Source organism: Arachis hypogaea, chromosome 18, assembly GCF_003086295.3.
Source record: "Arachis hypogaea cultivar Tifrunner chromosome 18, arahy.Tifrunner.gnm2.J5K5, whole genome shotgun sequence".
NCBI classification, from domain to species: domain Eukaryota; kingdom Viridiplantae; phylum Streptophyta; class Magnoliopsida; order Fabales; family Fabaceae; genus Arachis; species Arachis hypogaea.
The window spans coordinates 35,345,425-35,366,182 of record NC_092053.1 but is presented as its reverse complement, the minus strand read 5'-3'; the positions used below and the strand labels follow the sequence as shown (position 1 = coordinate 35,366,182).

The following is a 20,758-nucleotide window of genomic DNA, read 5'->3' as shown; positions in this document are numbered from 1 at the left end:
ACAGTCTAATGGTTAGCTAACAGGACTTGTCGGGTTGGCTCTATAACCGACAGATGATATCATCAGCCACTAGGGACAGGCATGCATCATATGCATTTGTGTGACATTGGTTGGGTGTGCATATTATACTTGGTTTGCCTATGTGATTAATTGCTAACTCTTCTACTTGTAATAACTGTTTGTTTGTGCTTGAATTTCCTATCTGTGTTTGCCTCTGGGACTCTGTTGGATTGTGGTGATTGGTTGTTGGTTGGATTGTTTGGGCCTAGGGCCGTGGTTGGAATGAGATGAACTGATGGTTGATTTTGGTTTTGTGTTTCTGATTTGGAATAAAATATGAAAGGCTATTTTGGTTCAGCATAGATAAACCTTTTTGAAAGGCTTTTGAGTTTTTGAGAATTGAACAGTTCCTCTTTCAGAAAAGATTTCCGACTTTACTTTTATTGTAAACCGCTGTTTTTGAAAAGAGGCATAAGACGGTTATTAATCACTGGTGCGGTTATCTTCACGTATCCTATTACAGTAATTCCTAAAAACCCTCTACTGAGAACCCTTTCGAGGATGATGTTCTCACCCCCTCTACATTTTTCCCCTTTCAGGATATGGGCGCAGAAGTTACGAAGAGTTTATTTAGTTATTGAAATGTTCTGTATTGATGTAGATTATTTATTGTACCCTCGCCTTTATCTTGATATATTTCTGTAAGAGGGATAGGGATTGTATTGGTTAATGCTTGTAATAATACTTATATATATGTACTCTTTATGAGTTTCTGTAAGTTGTATGGTATGTATTGATGTACGTTGTATAGCAAAAGTATTTTTGGGGAGCGGTATTGCGGTATAAAGTTTCAAACAGGCTCATATTTTAGTATTAAATAGTATAAAAGTCGTCGTAATGTCTGAGCTATCAGAGTCGCGCAGCCGGAAGCGTGAGCTTTGGTAGTTAGGGTGTTACATTGGCCATGTCTAATCTTTTGGACCAAAGCTTTAGACTAACATTACAAGAATCTTGGAATTCTCTTTAAGGATTTTGAATTTCTTTATTTTTTTTTCCAAACATAATTTTTGAAAAATACAAAATTTTTTTTTAATAAAATCATAAAAACCAAAATAATTTTGTGTTTCTTATTTGAGTCTAGTGTCAAATTTTAAGTTTGGTGTCAATTGCATGTTTTAAATTTTCTTTAATTTTCGAAAAATCATGCATTATGTTCTTCATGATTTTCAAGTTGTTCTTGATGATTTTCCTTATTTGATCTTTGCATTTTCCTGTTTTGTGTCTTTTCTTGTTTTTCATATGCATTCTCAAATTCATGGTGTCTAAACATTAAAAATTTTTAAGTTTGGTGTCTTGCATGTCTTTCTTTTCTTAAAAATTTTCAAAAATATGTTCTTGATATTCATCATGATCTTGGTGTTCATCTTGACATTCAAAGTATTCTTGCATGCATTATTTGTTTTGATCTTAAATCCTTATGTCTTGTGTCTTTTTGTTATTTTTCTCTCTCCTCATTAAAAATTCAAAAATAAAAAATAATATCTTTCTTTATTTTACTCATAAATTTCAAAATGTTGGGTTGATTTAGTCAAAAGTTTTAAATTTTAGTTGTTTCTTGTTAGTCAAGTCAAAATTTCAAATTAAAAATTCTATCTTTTCAAATCTTTTTCAAAATCAAATCTTTTTCATTTTTCTTTCATGTTTTTTGAAAATTCTCCAAAATTAATTTTCAAAATCTTTTTCTTATTTTTATTTCATATTTTCGAAATTATTGCTAACAATTAATGTTTTGAGTAAAAAATTTCAAGTTGTTGCTTGCCTATTAAGAAAGGTTCAATCTTTAAATTCTAGAATCATATCTTTTAGTTTCTTGTTAGTCAAGTCATCAACTTTAATTTCAAAAATCAAATCTTTTTAATTCCCTTTTCAATCTTTTTCAAAATAATTTTCAAATCATATCTTTTTAAAATTTCAATTTCAAAATCTTTTTCTAACTTCTTATCCTTTCAAAATTGATTTTCAAATCTTTTTCAATTAACTACTTGACATTTTGTTTGATTTTAAAAGTTTACTATTTCTTATCTTTTTCAAAACCACCTAACTACTTTTCTCTCTCATTAATTTCGAAAACTAACTAACAACTTTTGCAAAAATCTTTTTAATTATTAATTTATTTAGTTTTCATATTACTTTTATTTCTTTTCTTAATTTTTGAATTCTAACTTAATTAATTAAATAAAAATAAAAATATTTTTCTTCTCCCTCTTTTTAAATTCGAATTTCTTCTCTCTCTCATCTCTTTCTATTTATTTTATTTATTTACTAACACTTCTATTCTACTCATAATTCGAACCGTATCCCTCTCTCTGTGTTCAAATTTTTCTTATTCTCACTCTACCTCATTCTTCTATTCTTCTACTCACATAAAGGAATCTCTATACTGTGACATAGAGGATTCCTCTTCTTTTCTGTTCTCTTCTTTTTCATATGAGCAGGAACAAGGATAAGGACATTCTTGTTGAAGCTGATCCTGAACCTGAAAGGACTCTGAAGAGGAAGCTAAGAGAAGCTAAAGCACAACACTCTGGAGAGGACCTTACAGAAATTTTCGAAAAAGAAGAAGACATGGCAGCCGAACCTAATAACAATGGTGGAGATGCAAGGAAGATGCTTGGTGACTTTACTACACCAACTTCAGACTTCTATGGAAGAAGAATCTCAATTCCTGCAATTGGAGCAAACAACTTTGAGCTTAAGCCTCAATTAGTTTCTCTAATGCAGCAGAATTGCAAGTTTTATGGACTTCCATTGGAAGATCCTCATCAGTTCTTAGCTGAATTCTTGCAAATCTGTGACACTCTTAAGCTTATGCTTTTCCCCTTTGCTGTAAGGTACAGAGCTAGGACATGGTTGGACTCACAACCTAAAGAATGCTTGAACTCTTGGGAAAAGTTAGTCAATGCTTTCTTGGCCAAATTCTTTCCACCTCAAAAGTTGAGTAAGCTTAGAGTGGAAGTCCAAACCTTCAGACAGAAGGAAGGTGAAACCCTCTATGAAGCTTGGGAAAGATACAAGCAATTGATCAGAAGGTGTCCTTCTGACATGCTTTCAAAATGGAGCATCTTATGTATATTCTATGATGGTCTGTCTGAATTGTCCAAGATGTCATTGGACCACTCTGCTGGTGGATTTCTTCACTTGAAGAAGACGCCTGCAGAAGCCCAGGAACTCATTGAAATGGTTGCAAATAACCAGTTCATGTACACTTCTGAAAGAAATCCTGTGAATAATGGGGTGACTCAGAAGAAAGGAGTTCTTAAGATTGATACTCTGAATGCCATATTAGCTCAGAACAAAATATTGACTCAGCAAGTCAACATGATTTCTCAGAATCTGACTGGAATGCAAGCTGCATCCGGCAGTACTAAAGAAGCCTCCTCTGAAGGAGAAGCTTATGACCCTGAGAATCCTGGAATGGAAGAAGTGAATTACATGGGAGAATCCTATGGAAACACTTACAATCCTTCATGGAGGAATCATCTTAATTTCTCATGGAAGGATTAGCAGAAGCCTAATCAAGGCTTCAATAATAATAATGGTGGGAGAAATAGGTTTGGCAATAGCAAGCCTTTTCCATCATCTTCTGAGCAACAGATAGAGAATTCTAAGCAGAGCCTCTCTGACTTAGCAACCATAGTCTCTGATCTATCTAAGACCACTCTCAGTTTCATGACTGAAGCAAGGTCCTCCATCAGAAATTTGGAGGCACAAGTGGGTCAGCTGAGTAAAAGAGTTACTGAAATCCCTCCTAGAACTCTCCCAAGCAATACAGAAGAGAATCCAAAGAGAGAGTGTAAGGCCATCAATAAGACCAAAATGGTCGAACCTGTAGAGGAAGGAAAGACAGTGATTTCCAGTGAGGAAGACCTCAATGGACGTTCACTGACCACTAAGGAGTTCCCTAATGAGGAAACAAAGGAATCTAAGGCTTATACTGAGACCATAGAGATTCCACTGAACTTACTGTTGCCATTCATGAGCTCTGATGAGTATTCTTCCTCTGAAGAGGATGAAGATATTGTTGAAGAGCAAGTTACTCAATATCTAGGAGCAATCATAAAGTTGAACGCCAAGTTATTTGGTAATGAGACTTGGGAGGATGAACCTGCATTGCTCATCAATGAACTGAATGCCTTGGTTCAACAGAAATTACCTCAGAAGAAACCGGATCCCGAAAAGTTCTCAATACCTTGCACCATAGGCACCATGACCTTTGAGAAGGATCTGTGTGACCTGGGGTCAGGAATAAACCTCATGCCACTCTCTGTAATAGAGAAACTAGGGATCTTTAAGGTACAAGCTGCTAAATTCTCACTAGAACTGGCAGACAAATCAAGAAAATAGGCTTATGGACTTGTAGAGGATGTCTTAGTGAAGGTTGAAGGCCTTTACATCCCTGCTGATTTCATAATCCTAGACACTGGGAAGGATGAAGATGAATCCATTATTCTTGGAAGACTCTTCCTAGCCACAGCAAAAGCTGTGATTGATGTGGACAGAGGAGAGTTAGTCCTTCAATTGAAAGAGGACTACCTTGTGTTTAAGGCTCAAGGATATTCTTTTGTAACTATGGAGTGGAAGCATGAAAAGCTTCTCTCAATACAGAGTCAAACAGAGCCCCCACACTCAACTTCTAAGTTTGGTGTTGGGAGGCCACCATTAAGCTCTAAGTCTCTGTGAGGCTCTCTAAGAGCTCACTGTCAAGCTATTGACATTAAAGAAGCGCTTATTGGGAGGCAACCCAATGTTATTTAGTTATATTTATTTTGTTTCCATTGTCTTTTTATGTTTTCTTTAGTTAGATGATCATGTGAAGTCACAAAAATAACTGCAGAATTCAAGCAAAATCAAAAACAGCATCAAAAATAGCACACCCTAGAGGACAGGCCTACTGACATTTAAACGCCAGTAAGGATAGCAGAATGGGTGTTTAACACCAAGTCTGGCAATATTCTGGGCGTTAAACGCCAGAATTGGCAAGCAGACTGGCGTTTAACGCCAGAAAAGGGTATCTGATGGGCGTTAAATGCCAGAAAGGGGCATCAGCCTGGCGTTTAACGCCAAAAAAGGTAGCAGAGTTGGCGTTAAATGCCAGAAATGGCACACAGAGGGCATTTAAACGCCAGAATGGTGCAGGGAGCAGAATTCCTTGACACCTCAGGATCTGTGGATCCCACAGGATCCCCACCTACCCCACCTCTTCTTCTCTCCTCTTTACACCTTTCTATAACACTCTTTCCAAAATGCCCTTGACCAATCCCATCAATACCTCTTCCCCAACCACCCTTCACCTATCAAATCCTACCCTCTTCCCCATAATCTCTTCACCACTCACCTCCATCCATCATAAAACCCCACCTACCTCACCATTCAAATTCAAACCATTTCCCTCCCAGACCCAACCCCTCATAGACGACTTCCCTTTCTCTCTCTTACCCTATAAATACCCCTCCTTACTACCTTCAATTTCACACATCTTACATACTTAAACCCCCTTGGCCGAATCCACTCCTCCCCTCCATCTCCTCTATTTCCTCTTCTTCTCCCCCTATCTTTCTTCTTTTGCTCGCGGACGAGCAAACCTTCTAAGTTTGGTGTGGAAAAAGCTCTATTTTTTTTGTTTTTCCATAACCATTAATGGCACCTAAGGCCGAAGAAACCTCTAGAAAGAGGAAAGGGAAGGCAATTGCTTCCACCTCTGAGTCATGGAAGATGGAGAGATTCATCTCAAAAGTGCATCAAGACCACTTCTATGAAGTTGTGGCCAAAAAAAAGGTGATCCCTGAGGTCCCCTTCATGCTCAAAAAGAGTGAATATCCGGAGATCCGACGTGGGATTCAAAGAAGAGGTTGGAAAACTCTCACCAACCCTATCCTACAAGCCGGAATCTTAATTGTTCAAGAGTTCTATGCTAATGCATGGATCACTAGGAACCATGACCAAGGTGTGAACCCGAACCCAAAGAATTGGCTCACAATGGTTCGGGAGAAATACTTGGATTTCAGTCCGGAAACTGTAAGGTTGGCATTCAACTTGCCAATAATGAGAGGAGATCCTCATCCTTTCACTAGAAGAGTCAACTTTGATCAAAGGTTGGACCAAGTCTTCATGGACATCTGTGTGAAAGGAGCACAATGGAAGAGAGATTCAAGAGGCAAGCTGGTTCAATTGAGAAGGCCTGACCTCAAACCCGTGGCTAGGGGATGGTTGGAGTTCATCCAACGCTCTATCATTCCTACTAGCAACTGGTCTAAAGTTACTGTGGACCGGGCTATCATGATCCATAGTATCATGATTGGAGAGGAAGCAGAAGTTCAAGAGATCATATCTCTAGAACTATACAAGGTGGCTGACAAGCCCTCTACTTTAGCAAGGTTAGCTTCCCTCATCTCATCTATCACCTATGCAATTCAGCTGGAGTTGTCATAGAGGAAGAGACCCTCATTGAAGAGGACAAACCCATCACTAAGAAGAGGATGGAACAAACAAGAGAGCCCACTCATGGACCTCAACAAGAGCATGAGGAAGTTCCTCATCATGAAATCCCTGAGATACCTCAAGGGATGCACTTTCCTCCACATAACTATTGGGAGCAACTCAACACCTCTTTAGGAGATTTGAGTTCTAACATGGAGCAACTAAGAATGGAGCACCAAGAGCACTCCATCATCCTCCATGAAATCAGAGAGGACCAAAAGGCCATGAGAAAGGAGCAACAAAGGCAAGGAAGAGACATAGAGGAGCTCAAGTACTCCATAGGATCTTAAAGAGTAAGAACTAACTGCCATCACTAAGGTGGACCCGTTCTTTAATTTTCTTGTTTTTATTTCTCTGTTTTTCGATTCCTATGCTTTATGTTTTATTTATGTTTGTGTCTTTATTACATGATCATTAGTGTTTAGTGTCTATGTCTTAAAGCTATGAATGTCCTATGAATCCTTCACCTTTCTTAAATGAAAAATGTTTTCTGAAAAAGAAAAAGAAGTACATAAATTTTAAATTATATCTTGAAAATAATCTAATTATTTTGATGTGGTGGCAATACTTTTTGTTTTCTGAATGAATGATTGAACAGTGCATATTTTTGATATTGTTGTTTATGAATGTTAAAATTGTTGGCTCTTGAAAGAATAATAAAAAAAGAGAAATGTTATTGATAATCTGTAAAATCATAAAATTGATTCTTGAAGCAAGAAAAAGCAGTGAAAAGCTTGCAAAAAAAAAGGAGAAAAGAAACAAGTGGCGAAAAAAATATAAAGAAAAAAAGAAAAAGCAAGCAGAAAAAGCCAATAGCCCTTTAAACCAAAAGGCAAGGGTAAAAAGGATCCAAGGTTTTGAGCATTAATGGATAGGAGGGCCCAAAGGAATAAAATCCTGGCCTAAGCGGCTAAACCAAGCTGTCCCTAACCATGTGCTTGTGGCGTGAAGGTGTCAAGTGAAAAGCTTGAAACTGAGCGGTTAAAGTCGTGGTCCAAAGCAAAAAGAGTGTGATTAAGAGCTCTGGGCACCTCTAACTGGGACTTTAGCAAAGCTGAGTCACAATCTAAAAAGGTTCACCCAGTTATGTGTCTGTGGCATTTATGTATCCGGTGGTAATACTGGAAAACAAAATGCTTAGGGTCACGGCCAAGACTCATAAAGTAGCTATGTTCAAGAATCAACATACTGAACTAGGAGAATCAATAACACTATCTGAATTCTGAGTTGCTATAGATGCCAATCATTTTGAACTTCAAAGGATAAAGTGAGATGCCAAAACTGTTCAGAAGCAAAAAGTTACTAGCCCCGCTCATCTAATTGGAACTGAGCTTCATTGATATTTGAGATTCATTGTATATTCTCTTCTTTTTATCCTATTTTGTTTTTAGTTGCTTGGGGACAAGCAACAATTTAAGTTTGGTGTTGTGATGAGCGGATAATTTATACCCTTTTTGGCATTGTTTTTACATAGTTTTTAGTATGATTTAGTTACTTTTTATTATATTTTTATTAGTTTTTATTCAAAAATCACATTTTTAGGATTTACTATGAGTTTTTGTGTTTTTCTGTGATTTCAGGTATTTTCTGGCTGAAATTGAGGGACTTGAGCAAAAATCTGAATCAGAGGCTGAAAAAGGACTGCAGATGCTGTTGGATTTTGACCCTCCTGCACTCGAAGTGGATTTTCTTGAGCTTCAGAAGCCCAATTAGTGCGCTCTCAATAGAGTTGGAAAGTAGACATCCTGGGCTTTCCAACAATATATAATAGTTTATATTTTACTTGAGATTTGATGGCCCAAACTGGCGTCCAAACGCACACCAAAGAATTCTGGCGTAAAACGCCAGAACTGGCACTAAAACTGGCGTAAAACGCCCAAACTGGCACCCAAGCTGGCGTTTAACTCCAAGAATGGCCTATGCACGTGTAAAGCTCAATGCTCAGCCCAAGCACATACCAAGTGGGCCCCGGAAGTGAATTTCTGCACTATCTGCACTTAATTACTCATTTTCTGTAAACCCTAGTAACTAGTTTAGTATAAAAACTACTTTTAGAGATTTATTTTACAACTTTTGATCTTTGGACGTTTAATCCTTAGACCTTAGACTATTGTTTACATTTGGAGGCTGGCCTCACGGCCATGCCTAGACCTTCTTTCACTTATGTATTTTCTACGGTGGAGTTTCTACACCCCATAGATTAAGGTGTGGAGCTCTGCTGTTCTTCATGAATTAATGCAAGTACTATTATTTTTCCTTCAATTCATGCCTACTTCTTCTCCAAGATATACTCTTGTATTTAATTCAGTTAAGTCAGAATGAAGGGGTAACCCGTGACAATCACCCACTATCTTCGTTACTCGCTTAGCCAAGATCCGCGTGCCTGACAACCACAAGCGGTCTACATGATGTTCAACGTAGTCATTGGACGATAGCCAGAGTATATTCTCTTGGATATCTAATACACGGACCGAGTCCGTTAGATTAGTATCTTCGTGGTATAGGCTAGAACTATTGGCAGCATTCCTGGGATCCGGAAAATCTAAACCTTGTCTGTGGTATTCCGAGTAGGATCTGGGAAGGGATGACTGTGACGAGCTTCAAACCTACGAATGTTGGGCATAGTGACAGTGTGCAAAAGGATCAATGGATCCTATTCCGACGCTAGTGGGAACCGACAGATGATTAGCCATGCGGTAGCTGTACCTGGTATTTTTCATCCGAAATGAGAAATCCGACAGTTGATTAGCCGTGCGGAAACCGTAGAGGACCATTTTCACTGAGAGGATCCTACAGCTTGCCATGGAAGGGAGCACCCATGGTTGGAAGAAGGCAATAGGAAAGCAGAGGTTCAGAAGCAACAAAGCATCTCCAGACGCTTATCTGAAATTCCCACCAATGAATTACATAAGTAACTTTATTTTATTTTATGTTTTATTTATCTTTTAATTATTAAAACCTCATAACCATTTGAATCCGCTTGACTGAGATTTACAAGGATGACCATAGCTTTCTTCAAGCCGACAATCTCTGTGGGATCGACCCTTATTCACGTAAGGTATTACTTGGACGACCCAGTGTACTTGCTGGTTAGTTGCACCGGAGTTGTGAAAAGTGTGATCACAATTCCGTGCACCAACTACATAAATGTTCTTTATTAGATGAAGGTGTTATGTATGATATTTTCGATGATGTATTCACAAGCTTTGTTGATATTAATGACCATGTATTGTTTGCATCAAGTGAGACGAAAGGTTTGTGTTTGGTCTTAATAAATAATGCCAATGCTTTTTCTTTCTTCTATGTGTTTATCGGTAAATTTTTTTTCCTTCAACATATAATAGAACATTGATGTTCATTATTTTATAAATAGGATACTTGGACCATGGTGATTGTAATTACACTTGCACATGATGTGGTACGGGCTTTTGTGAGGTTTCTTTTTTCTTGAGAGTGAAATTTACCCTTGTGCGTTATTTATATATAACTGTACACTACTCAAGGTTTATTTGGATGCTATTTAGAATACTTTTTAAATTTTTGCTCCTCTCTTCTTCAATTGTGTAGGAGTTCTTGGTTTGGAAAATAAAGCTGCTCAATGAAGTTAAGTCATACTTCTTCTTGCTTAATTTCACATAAGTTATGTTTTTGTTCTCTTTTATGAAGTTTTATTTGAAAAAGGAAATTATGGGGGAGTCTGGTTTGATTGCTTTTTTGTATGGTTGTGTTATTTATCTTAATTTCATTCACGATATTACATTCGATTTTAATTTTATAATTATTTATCGTTTATTTCTTCCTAGGTATTGAACTACATAAATAATTAGTGTTGATGTGCTGTTTTTTTTTTCTTCATGATTTGTTTCACATTCGCACTCCTAAATTCTTATTTTTGTAATTATTAAGCGATACATTTTTATATATTTTATGTTTACAAGTATTTTATGTCTTATAGATGAAATTTTTAACTATATTAGAATACCAGATCTTTATTTTTTTATTGTCGATACTAAATCAGTTTTTAATCTTTTTATTAGTCATGCCATATTTATTAATTTTAAAACTTATTTTCCTCAATCTTAAATGATAGAAATTTATGCAATTACTTTTTGGATTATTGATGCAAAGTTGTTATGTATTTTGTTACTATAGCTCCATTTGTAACCCCAAAGTTTAAGGTGAATCATTTTACTTCTTTCTTATGTCTGTGTAAATCATGGTTAATTTAATCTTTTTTGTGTGTTTTTTAAATTTTTTTTACTCCAATATGTTTGAATTATTAACTTTTATTTATTTCATTTTCAACCATATGTTTTTTTTACTTTAGGAAAAATACATATCAACTAACTGTTTTTTTTTTTTCATGTTGCCATTTGAGTATACTGATCCGAAAATGCTGCTTTTGTTGGAGCCAACGAATTACTGGAGCAGGTTATCTTGGGAGAAGAACGTCCGCCGGAGATTTGAGCTAAATAAATGTTGCTCCTTGGTTATGTCTTTGTGAATTATTTTTAAGATATTATTCTTTGTGTGTGTTTGTAATATTATTCTGAATTGTGTTGTTTATATTTTTAAGTTATATTTGTTGTTGCATAATTTATGAAGTTGAACAAGATCTAATATTCGGTGAGACAGGATCTCTATAGCCAATTCTAACACGTGCTCATCAAAATTAATGTTTCGAAAAGCAACGATACTTATGCAAACTATGAAGAGTTAAGAAAAAATACTTATGTATTGAGTAGTGATAGAGTAAATAAATCTGTTACATTTAATTAAGAATTGAACAACAAAAATACTTTTTGTTAACATAAAAAGTGACAATCTAAGAAGACTGAAAAAATAAATTCGAAACACAAAACAGAAATTTTCAACCCGTGCGTTGCACGGGTCTTCTGCTAGTATATATATATATATATACCTATAAAATTTCTTATACAAGTAACTTACAAATATACATATGTATATATCATTACAATTCATATCCCTCTTACAAATATAATAATAAAGGCGAGGAAAAACTATAACTGTATATACAATAATATAGAATACAATCGAATGCTCGAAAAAAAACTCCTTAACTCTTCGTCTGTCCTGAAAAGGAAAATCTGTAGGAGGTGAGAACATCGTCTTCGAAAGGGTTCTCAGTAAGAGGTTTTTAAAAATTGTCATAAGAGTATATGTATAAGAAAAGAATTGATTTCAACTGCAGTGATTATCGCTCGTCTTATGAATCTATTCAAAATATATTAATAGTTAATTATCCAAAAATTCAAAGTTCAGTTCTTTAGTTAAAAGAATCTCAAAACTCAATTAATATCTCATAACATAATCTATTTCAACCTCCAACTAAACATATAATCAAATCTCGTTACGGCCTCTGGCCCAAATCAAATCAAAACAGGGCCTTCGACCCAATTCAAGTCAACTCAGTCTTTGGCCCAAATTATAAACAGTCACAACACGGCCTCTGGCCCAACTCAAATCAAATCACCATCAAAACTCAGTCTCAAAATAGAATTAATTACTGGCATCAAATGGTACAAGAAAATTACAATCAGAGAATAATTACAGCTAGTGCCACAACAAGAACAACCCTTAGCGTCACCATCGCTAGCATAAGGAATCTCTCAGTTGTTCAAACACAATCAAGACAATACAAGAAATGCATAGATAGAGAGTGTAACGACCCAATTTTCAATATGTCTAGATCATACCAAAAACTGAGCGCTACCAATTTGTCTTCCTAATTATTATCTATTTTTTATCATACGAGCCTGATTCATCATTGTTAAAAGCGTAGATAATTTGCGAGGTACTTTTTTTTTTGAAAACGTTTGGATTAATAGACGGAATCATTCATAATCAACTCGCAAATAATAACAGATACAACAGTTATAAACAACCACACTTATATACATCTCAAACAGTTAACAACATTCAGTTATCTAGCCTTTATTAGAGTAAAGATCTTTAGTTAGAACATCCCTAGATATAGCTAGATAATAACTATATACATATATATACATACAATATCCCAGGCCCTGACCTGTTCAACAAGTCCCTAAGCTGGCGCCCAGGCTAGCCTAGATTCTATACTCACCTAGTCCTTCTAAACTACTAAAAAGAGGGAAGGTACGTTCTAGATCTTCAAAACTCAAGTCAGGTAGAAAGTCGTCAAAAGGTGGAAGATCGTCTACTACTCCTCTGCACGATCATATGTCGTCAAAGAGCATCTCTCTGGTACTTCATTGAGTGGCCACAAAACAGCAACATCGTACAAAGGACTTACGCTAAAGTTCATAGATAAACGAGGTGTAGATGTCGGTTGGTCTCACGGTATATACGTATAAACAGAAAATGAATCTCGCTCTAGACTCAGTAGACTACCCTAACAGAATCCTTTTGCAGAACGATCATCAATGGACTACGGAAGGGTACTCTTACTTCTATCTGAAGGGGGAAGGGAGAGAGAAGGGGTAAGAACTGGGGAGTTCTTAGTAGGGCTGGGGTTATTAGTTACGTTCATTAATTCTGTGTTGTTTAGCAGACAAACAGTAAAGTACAAAGAAGTAGTAAACAAAAGATACAGATAAATAAAAAAAATAGAAAGCAGAACACAAACAAAAGAATACAAGAAAATAAAACACAAGTACAAAGAATATAATACAAATAGAGAAAACATATATCCATACAACAGTCATAAAAGAGGAAATGCATAACCAAGTATGATACATGTCTAGCCCTAATACAGGTAATGAGCTCATTTGTTGATTACATACCCGCTCCCGACGTTACCCGGAGTCTTCTGACAAGGTAAAGCTTTCTTGTTGGCAATGCCCACCACAAGAGTCCTTTGACTTGCAGAGCGGCACTAGCAACCTACTACAAGAGTCATTTAACTTGCAGGGCGGAGCTAGTCTGCCCAACACACTCACTGTAAGAGTCTTTTGACTTACGGGAGTATATGCTAGTTGTGTTATCTCGATACCTCTGTAAGAGTCCTCTGACCTACAGAATAGCATTATAGCTAAGTATCCCAGGAAAGCACTCTCAGTGGTCATACCACCATCTATCTGACTGCCTCAATGCAGCAGATGTACCCACAAATATCTCTGGAGTTGCCTTAATGCAACAAATGACTTTTCAACAGTCCCTTTACTTGTTCTCTATTCTCTTTATCATACTACTCTTTCCTCTTTGTCTCTTTACTCTGCTTTGGTTTCTCTTTTTAACGTATGTGTTTTATAGCTTATGTAAATTTTGATATGAATAGTTAGCCTGTCCCAAGTATAGGTTTATTAAGTCTATACTGAAACAGTTTAACTTTTCATATAATACCTGACCCTAGGCTGATGCACCACTATTTTATGATATATTTTGGACTAAATTGAGTGGTTTTGTGTCAACTAATCTCACACTTGTTCATGTAAATTGCATGTTTTTTATTTCCTTCCTAATTTTGTGATATGGTTGAAAACTTGCTTTTTGGGCCTTTAAATTGTCAATTTTTAATTCTCCGTTATTACCATTCGATGCCGTGATGTGTTTGTGAAGTGTTTTCAGGTTTACAGGACATGAATGGCTTAAAGGATGAAGAGGAGGCATGTCAAAGTGGAAGGAACACAAGAAACTAAGGAGCTGAGCAGCGAGGATCGACGCGCACGCATAGCTGACGCGTGCGCGGGACTTGGAGCATTTTACAGCGACGCGTACGCGTGACACGCGCAAAATTCCAACGACGCGTATGCATGGCCGACGCGTACGCATGACAGAGCGTTACGTGCTGCACTAATCAGAACTCGCAGGGGGCGATTTTAGGCTGATTTTGGACCCAGTTTCAAGCCCAAAAACACATACTAGAGGCAGGGGTGTAGCTGAGACTAAGAGGACACTTCACTTTTACTTTCACTTTAGTTTTTGTTGAGTTTTTGGAATTCTAGAGAGAGAAAACACTACTTCTCCTAGGGTTCTTAGTATTTCTTAGTTTTACTTTTGGATTGGATATTGAGAGAGCTGCTACTACTTCGAGTGAAGTCTTCATCGTTATAGTTTGCTTTTCTATCACTCTACTCTTTTGTTTTCCATTTAATTGTTCGTGGTCATATTTGGATATTATTAATTTTGAATTTATTAATGCAATGAACTATTTTTATATTTAATTCCATTACTTGTTTGATTTCTTTTAATTAATTATCAGCTCCAAATTTGCTTTTATTAATTTAATTTTAATTACCATGTCTCCTATCTACTCCCTTTACATGTTTGTGAAAATGGCACTCATGTTAATGGAGTAGAGCTCCCAACCTGGCTTTGGAGTTGATTAATAGGAAACCCCTGAGTTGGAATACTCAAGTATTAATTTGTAATTGGAAATTGCTGGCTAACTCAATTTTTATTAACTCTAATCCTTCTCTGTGAAGTGATTAGGACTTGTGAATCAGAGTTAGTATTCCCTGCTTGACTTTCCTTTATTAGTTAGAGGATAACTAAGTGGAAGCAACAACCTTTTACTATTATACTTGAGAAAATCAACAAGGATAGAAACTCCAATTAATCTTCTCCTAGCCAAGGCCTTTTATTTCAATTATATAAAACTTCTTGTCAATTTTTATTGTTTTAATTGATAGTCATTTATTTTTCTATTTTTCAATTCTAAAATTTCTCAGAAAATTCCTGACCAATAAATCACACCTTGTGTCAACTCTTTGGGAAACGACCTGGGAACTCTACTCCCAGTTATTTAATCTTAATTGTGAGACACTTTTAAATTGATAGTGGGACTTTCGTCGGTTAAGACTATACTTGCAACACTGCTTTTATTAAAATTTCTTAACCGGCATTTTTCTACCCGTCATAGGCGCAACTCAAGAACTAACTATGTTGCTCCTAGTTCGTTCACTAGTCTCTGTTAGTTTCTGTCATTAAAACTTTACAAACTTTTTCTTCAAACTGTTATCTTTTCTTTGTCCTTGCCTCACTAATATGTTATTACCACTCCCTAAGTGTTTTATGAAGGTAATTATGAGATTCTGCACTTAAAGTTGTCTTTCTAAAACTTTTACGAAAAACTGCCTTTTCTGTATTATTTTATTATTTTTATCAAAATATTATTTTTAATTAAATATTATTATTTAATATTTATTATTATTTATTATTTTATAATTAAATTTTCGAAAATGACCCCTTTTTAACTTTTAACCTTTAAAATTCACTTTTTACCATCCGTAACTTTTAATATTTCTACTTTAACCACCATAACTTTTAGAAATTACAAAATAACCCCCCAAACACCAAAATAATTACTTTCTTGCCCTTTTATGGATAAAAAAAAATGTTCTTCATTGTTCTTCACCACACTCAAAGTGTTCTTCGTAAATTTTTTAGATTCTTTCTTTGTTTTCACCCGTTTTTCAATCTTTTCAACAACCGATTTTTACCATAATTCAAAATAAATTAGCAGCCACCAAAACCCCATCTTTTCTACTTGATTTTAACACAAATTGAATCCCCAATTTAAGGGTTAGGGTTTTGGTTTCCAGCAGCTATGAAGAACACAAATTTAAAGTTGAATATCATCAAATTTCATCAAATTTTCACCAAAATTTTAACAAGAATCAATCATATAAACAATCAATTTCAAGCATAACCAAATCATATCATAATCACACAACTCAAATACAGTTAATCAAGATTAATTTTACCAAACCCTACCTTGATTTGCTGCCTCAAATCCGGTTATGCTTTTAGATGTTCTTTTTGCACTTTTTCCTCCTAAAACACATCAAGAACAACTTTAAATCCACAAACCCTCAACTGACCGAATCTCATTTAGCATATTAGGAAGGGATTTCTCACCTTAGACTTTCTAGAAATTAATGTTTCTTGGCCCACAAGTCAAGTTAAGCATGATTCCTAAGGAAGAACATCAAGAAAACACATGTTTTAAGCATGCTTCCTTGAAAACCGAATTCAAAGGGGGAAAGGAACAACTATCTCACCTTAATTCCAAACTTGATAAGTTACATGATTATATAGAGGAAGAATAGAGGATCATTTTGGTGAAATCGGAGTTTTGATTTGAGTTTTAGTTTAGAAGAAATCAAGCTTTGAATATTTAAGTGTCATGAAAGTTTCTCTCTTTTCTCTCTTGTAATTTTTGGCCAAAATGAAGAAATGAGACAGCCTTGGAGGTCTTGGAGATGTAAGATAAGTTGTGATTGGTTGGCTTGGAGGTGGATTAAAATAATATTAAAATATCTCAGGTGTATAACTACGAAAACTAGATGTATCGGAACACTTGTAAAAACATCTTTAAAAATTCTTTTCTGAGCTACTAGCATAAATGAAACTAGTAACATTTTTAATATGAGAATAGAAAATGTATGATGAGGCATTAGAATTGCTAAATTCATCAAAGAGTGCTAGTGCTAAGCTGCACCAGTAAACTGTGAATCCAGTTAAACCAGTCTCCTATTTTTAGCTAAAATAGATCAAATAATATTATAATATTATTCAAGCATATCTAATATTAATATAATAATAATAATATCATATTACTATTTCTCTTCTCTCATGAATCGGGTCCGGTTCATCAAATTGAGACTATTTATGGAAATCAGAATCAAAACTCCTAACCGATACGGTTCAAAAAACTAGGTTCTCCGCGACCGCGTTGTCGAGCATGCCTCAAAAGAGGTTTTGGTTTAAATATGACATAATGACAATGAGGATTGAGATGCTTGATGATACAGTAGAGGTGTTCCCTTCACTGATCTTCCGGAGAACTCCGTGTCTTCAGAAAAGATCTCGCGTACTCAAAAACTGGGTTGTTACAGAGAGAACAGCTACAACAATTAGTTCATTTAGCATATATATAGAATTATTCAAATAGACAAGCCAAATACAAGATACACACCCAAAAAATACACACAAATGCAAATGATGCATGCTTGTCCTATGGCCAATGAGCTCATCTGTCGATTATACAGTCAAACCTGACTCATCCGGTAGCTAACCTGGACATTGTCTCTTTGCTGTGCATCTCCAGGAGGCATATAATCAGGAGAGTGTGCCCTACCAACTTTTTCTGAAGACAAACACCAGGCTGTAGAATCTTGGAGAACAACGAATTCAGCTTGCACCGCCCTTACGTTCGTGCATTCCCCTAAGGTAAAGAGAAGATCCACAGCTCCATCTGTCTTTATATAGTGATCCCCCAGGCCAACGACTCTCGAGAGGTGGGGTTTTAGGTGCTGATCCTTTAACCCCAGAGCATCAAATGCGTTCCTGAAAAGGAGGTTTGAGTCTGCGCCAGTATCAACGAGGATCCTCTTTACAATACCATTACCTAATCTGGCAGTGATAATGAGGGGCTCGTCTTCTTCCGATGTGACGGCCTGAAAATCGTCCTATGTGAACTAGACTGCCAGGATGCTTGTTACCTTGAGAACTTTCGAGGTTGTGCCGTTGATGTCTCTTTTGATAGCATTGTTAGATCTTGGCAACTTACTACTTCCAACCACTACGTTGACCACAACTTGTGCTGTCTCTTCCATATTGTCTGGAGGTCTAGAGCTCCTAGGGTTTCTGGTTTTTCGATCTTCTTTCTCATTATGCCGTCTTGGCGGCCATACGTGTTGGATGAACTCAGGAAGCTTTCCGTCTTGAATTGCTTGTTCCAAGGCATCCTTCAGATCATTACAATCTTCAGTCTTGTGACCATGGGACTTGTGGTAATCACAATATTGAAATTTCTTTAATGAGACTCTTGATTGGATCTGCCTTGTTTTTGGCAAGATGCCTCTATGAGAAACTTGTTGATAAACTTCAGCAAGGGAGGCTACCAAGAAAGTGTAGGAGTTGGATTTTCCAATTTTGGAAAATGAATATTTTGAGTTCAAAGTCTGTCCCGAGTTTCCTCCTTTTTGAGGAGATGGTTCCGGATTTTTCCTTTTAGTGGAGACTACCTTTGACACATCCTCAGCTCACATGTATTCTAACGCGATTTGATGGATTTCTTCCATGGATTTTACATCCTTGCAGGTCAAGTGTCTACGAAAATCTCCTTCCAATTGTCCAGAAATCAAGCATAGGCACACAACTTCAGAGGTTCAAGTCACCTCTAGAAGTGCTTTGTTGAATCGATCTAGATAGTCTCAAATGCTTTCCCCTACCCGTTGTTTTACTCCCAAAAGTGAAATCGGGTGTTTCGCTTGAGTTCCCCTGGTGGTGAAGTGAGCCAAAAACTTGACTTTAATGTCCATAAAAGAGGATATTGATCCGGTGGGTAACCATATATACCATGGTGGGTCACGACAGTGTTATCGGAAAAACCTTACACCGGATGGCATTATCAACTCCTTCTAGATTCATCCTCGCTTCAAAGGCATCACTATGCTCCTTAGGATCCATTTTGTTGTCAAACTTCAAGTCAGTCGGCTTGTCGAAATGTTTCGGCAATCAAACTTGTAGGACGTGGGAGGAAAATGGAGTCTGACCCATAATGACGTGTTCTCAGAATTTTCTAGGCCTTTTAGAAGTTGGACTTCTTTGCGGAGTCCTCCTCATTTTAGACTGAGATGATCTTGATTCCTCTCTCGCCCGAGAATCGCTGCGTCGACGGGGTGACCCTCTCTCGTCTTTACGATATGGGGAGAAGGTGAAACTTGCCGATGCTCCCTCCTGCGTTCATGGTTCCCATTGCGAGGTTCATCCCGTTCCCTAATAGGGCGACTTTGAGAATGGGACTGCCTGGATAACGAGTGTTCAGCCAATTGCCATTGAAGCTCAAGTTGATATCGTTCCAACTCTTGTACCTTTGTCGTGTTTCTTGCATGGCATTGTGATAGTCATCACCTAAGTCAGCGAGATGACAACCTTCCTGATTGACGGGTTCACGATTTTCATAGCCCGAAGGGGCTTCTTCACAACTTGACGTGAGTTCTGTTTCATGTCCATCTTCCTAGTGTTGGCTTTTCAGTGGAGTTTTTAGATTGACAGTAGATTGAATCCATTGTTCGGCCATGATTGTTGATAAAGCAGGATCCTCACAAACGACGCTAAATGTTCATGCTGGGAGTGAGGTTACGATCTGAGGAGGTGAAGGTAGGAGATCCCAACTTCGTCAACTGTTGAACCAGGCCGGGGGACAACCTGCAAGATACTCCGATGCCAAAGTCACTAGAGTGTGAGGTTGTAATAGTAAGTTTCGTGTATTTATCTGATGGTTTCTCGTCCTTTTAGTCTTAACTCTTTAGGGTTACCATTTTTTCAGTATTAAGTACTCATTATGGCGCATTGTTTGCCAGGATTCAGCGCTTGCAGAATATGATAACATATCCATTGTAGCACCTGGCCATTATCCCGTGAAATCGGTTATAACCTTAATCGTTGAGTCAATTACGTTTTTTTTTTGTCTGTAACAACTGTCATAATAAATTTTTTCATATATCAGGCAACATCAGACATTAAACTCAATTATCTAAAGGGAAAAGAAAAAGTTAAATGCATAATTTCATGAATATTAACCAAAATGATAAATATATATTAACATTTAATCAAACTAACTAGTGAGTTTTATAATTTACAAAAAAATTATATCATAGTTAATTAGTTATGTTATTAAAATTTAAATTAAATTTAGAGTTAAAATTAATCATAATAAGCTAATCAATTTTATGTAATAATAATTAGACATATCACAAGGGATAACTTATCATTTGTTTTAGAAAAAATTGAATAGAATTTACCATAAATAATATAGATGTCAATTACTCAAATATATATATATATATATATATATATATATATATATATAAAGAACTAACTTTTAGTTAATAAATATTATTTAATTTTAGTATTTAAATTTATAATTTAAGATTTAAGGTTAAAAATTTATGATTTAAGATCTACATTTTAAAATAAATAAAATAATTAAAAAAATAACCGATATTAGCCGAAAAAATTAATTACCTAGCTAATATTATTACTATTAAACAAAGGTCAATTTTATGATTATACTTTTTAAATTAAATATTAATCCTTAATTTTTTTTTTTTTTTTTTTACAAATTAAACGCCATTTTTTAGCTTTTAGCACAATGACAATTATAACCACAAACAAATTCGGCAAGTAGTAATAGTATTCAATTTCCACGAGTAGGGCAGTTTAAATTACGAAGAAAGAAAGGACAACAAAGACATTATTACTTTTTGTCGTC

The 20,758-nt window shown here is 36.0% G+C and overlaps 1 non-coding gene across 1 annotated transcript; it reads right to left on the bottom strand.

The window, feature by feature from the left end:
• Positions 1–3,000: 3,000 nt before the first annotated feature.
• Positions 3,001–3,108, bottom strand: LOC112773770 (small nucleolar RNA R71). Its single transcript, XR_003188301.1, has one exon. It is a non-coding gene; the product is annotated as a small nucleolar RNA R71 (small nucleolar RNA).
• Between the last annotated feature and the right edge of the window lie 17,650 nt (positions 3,109–20,758).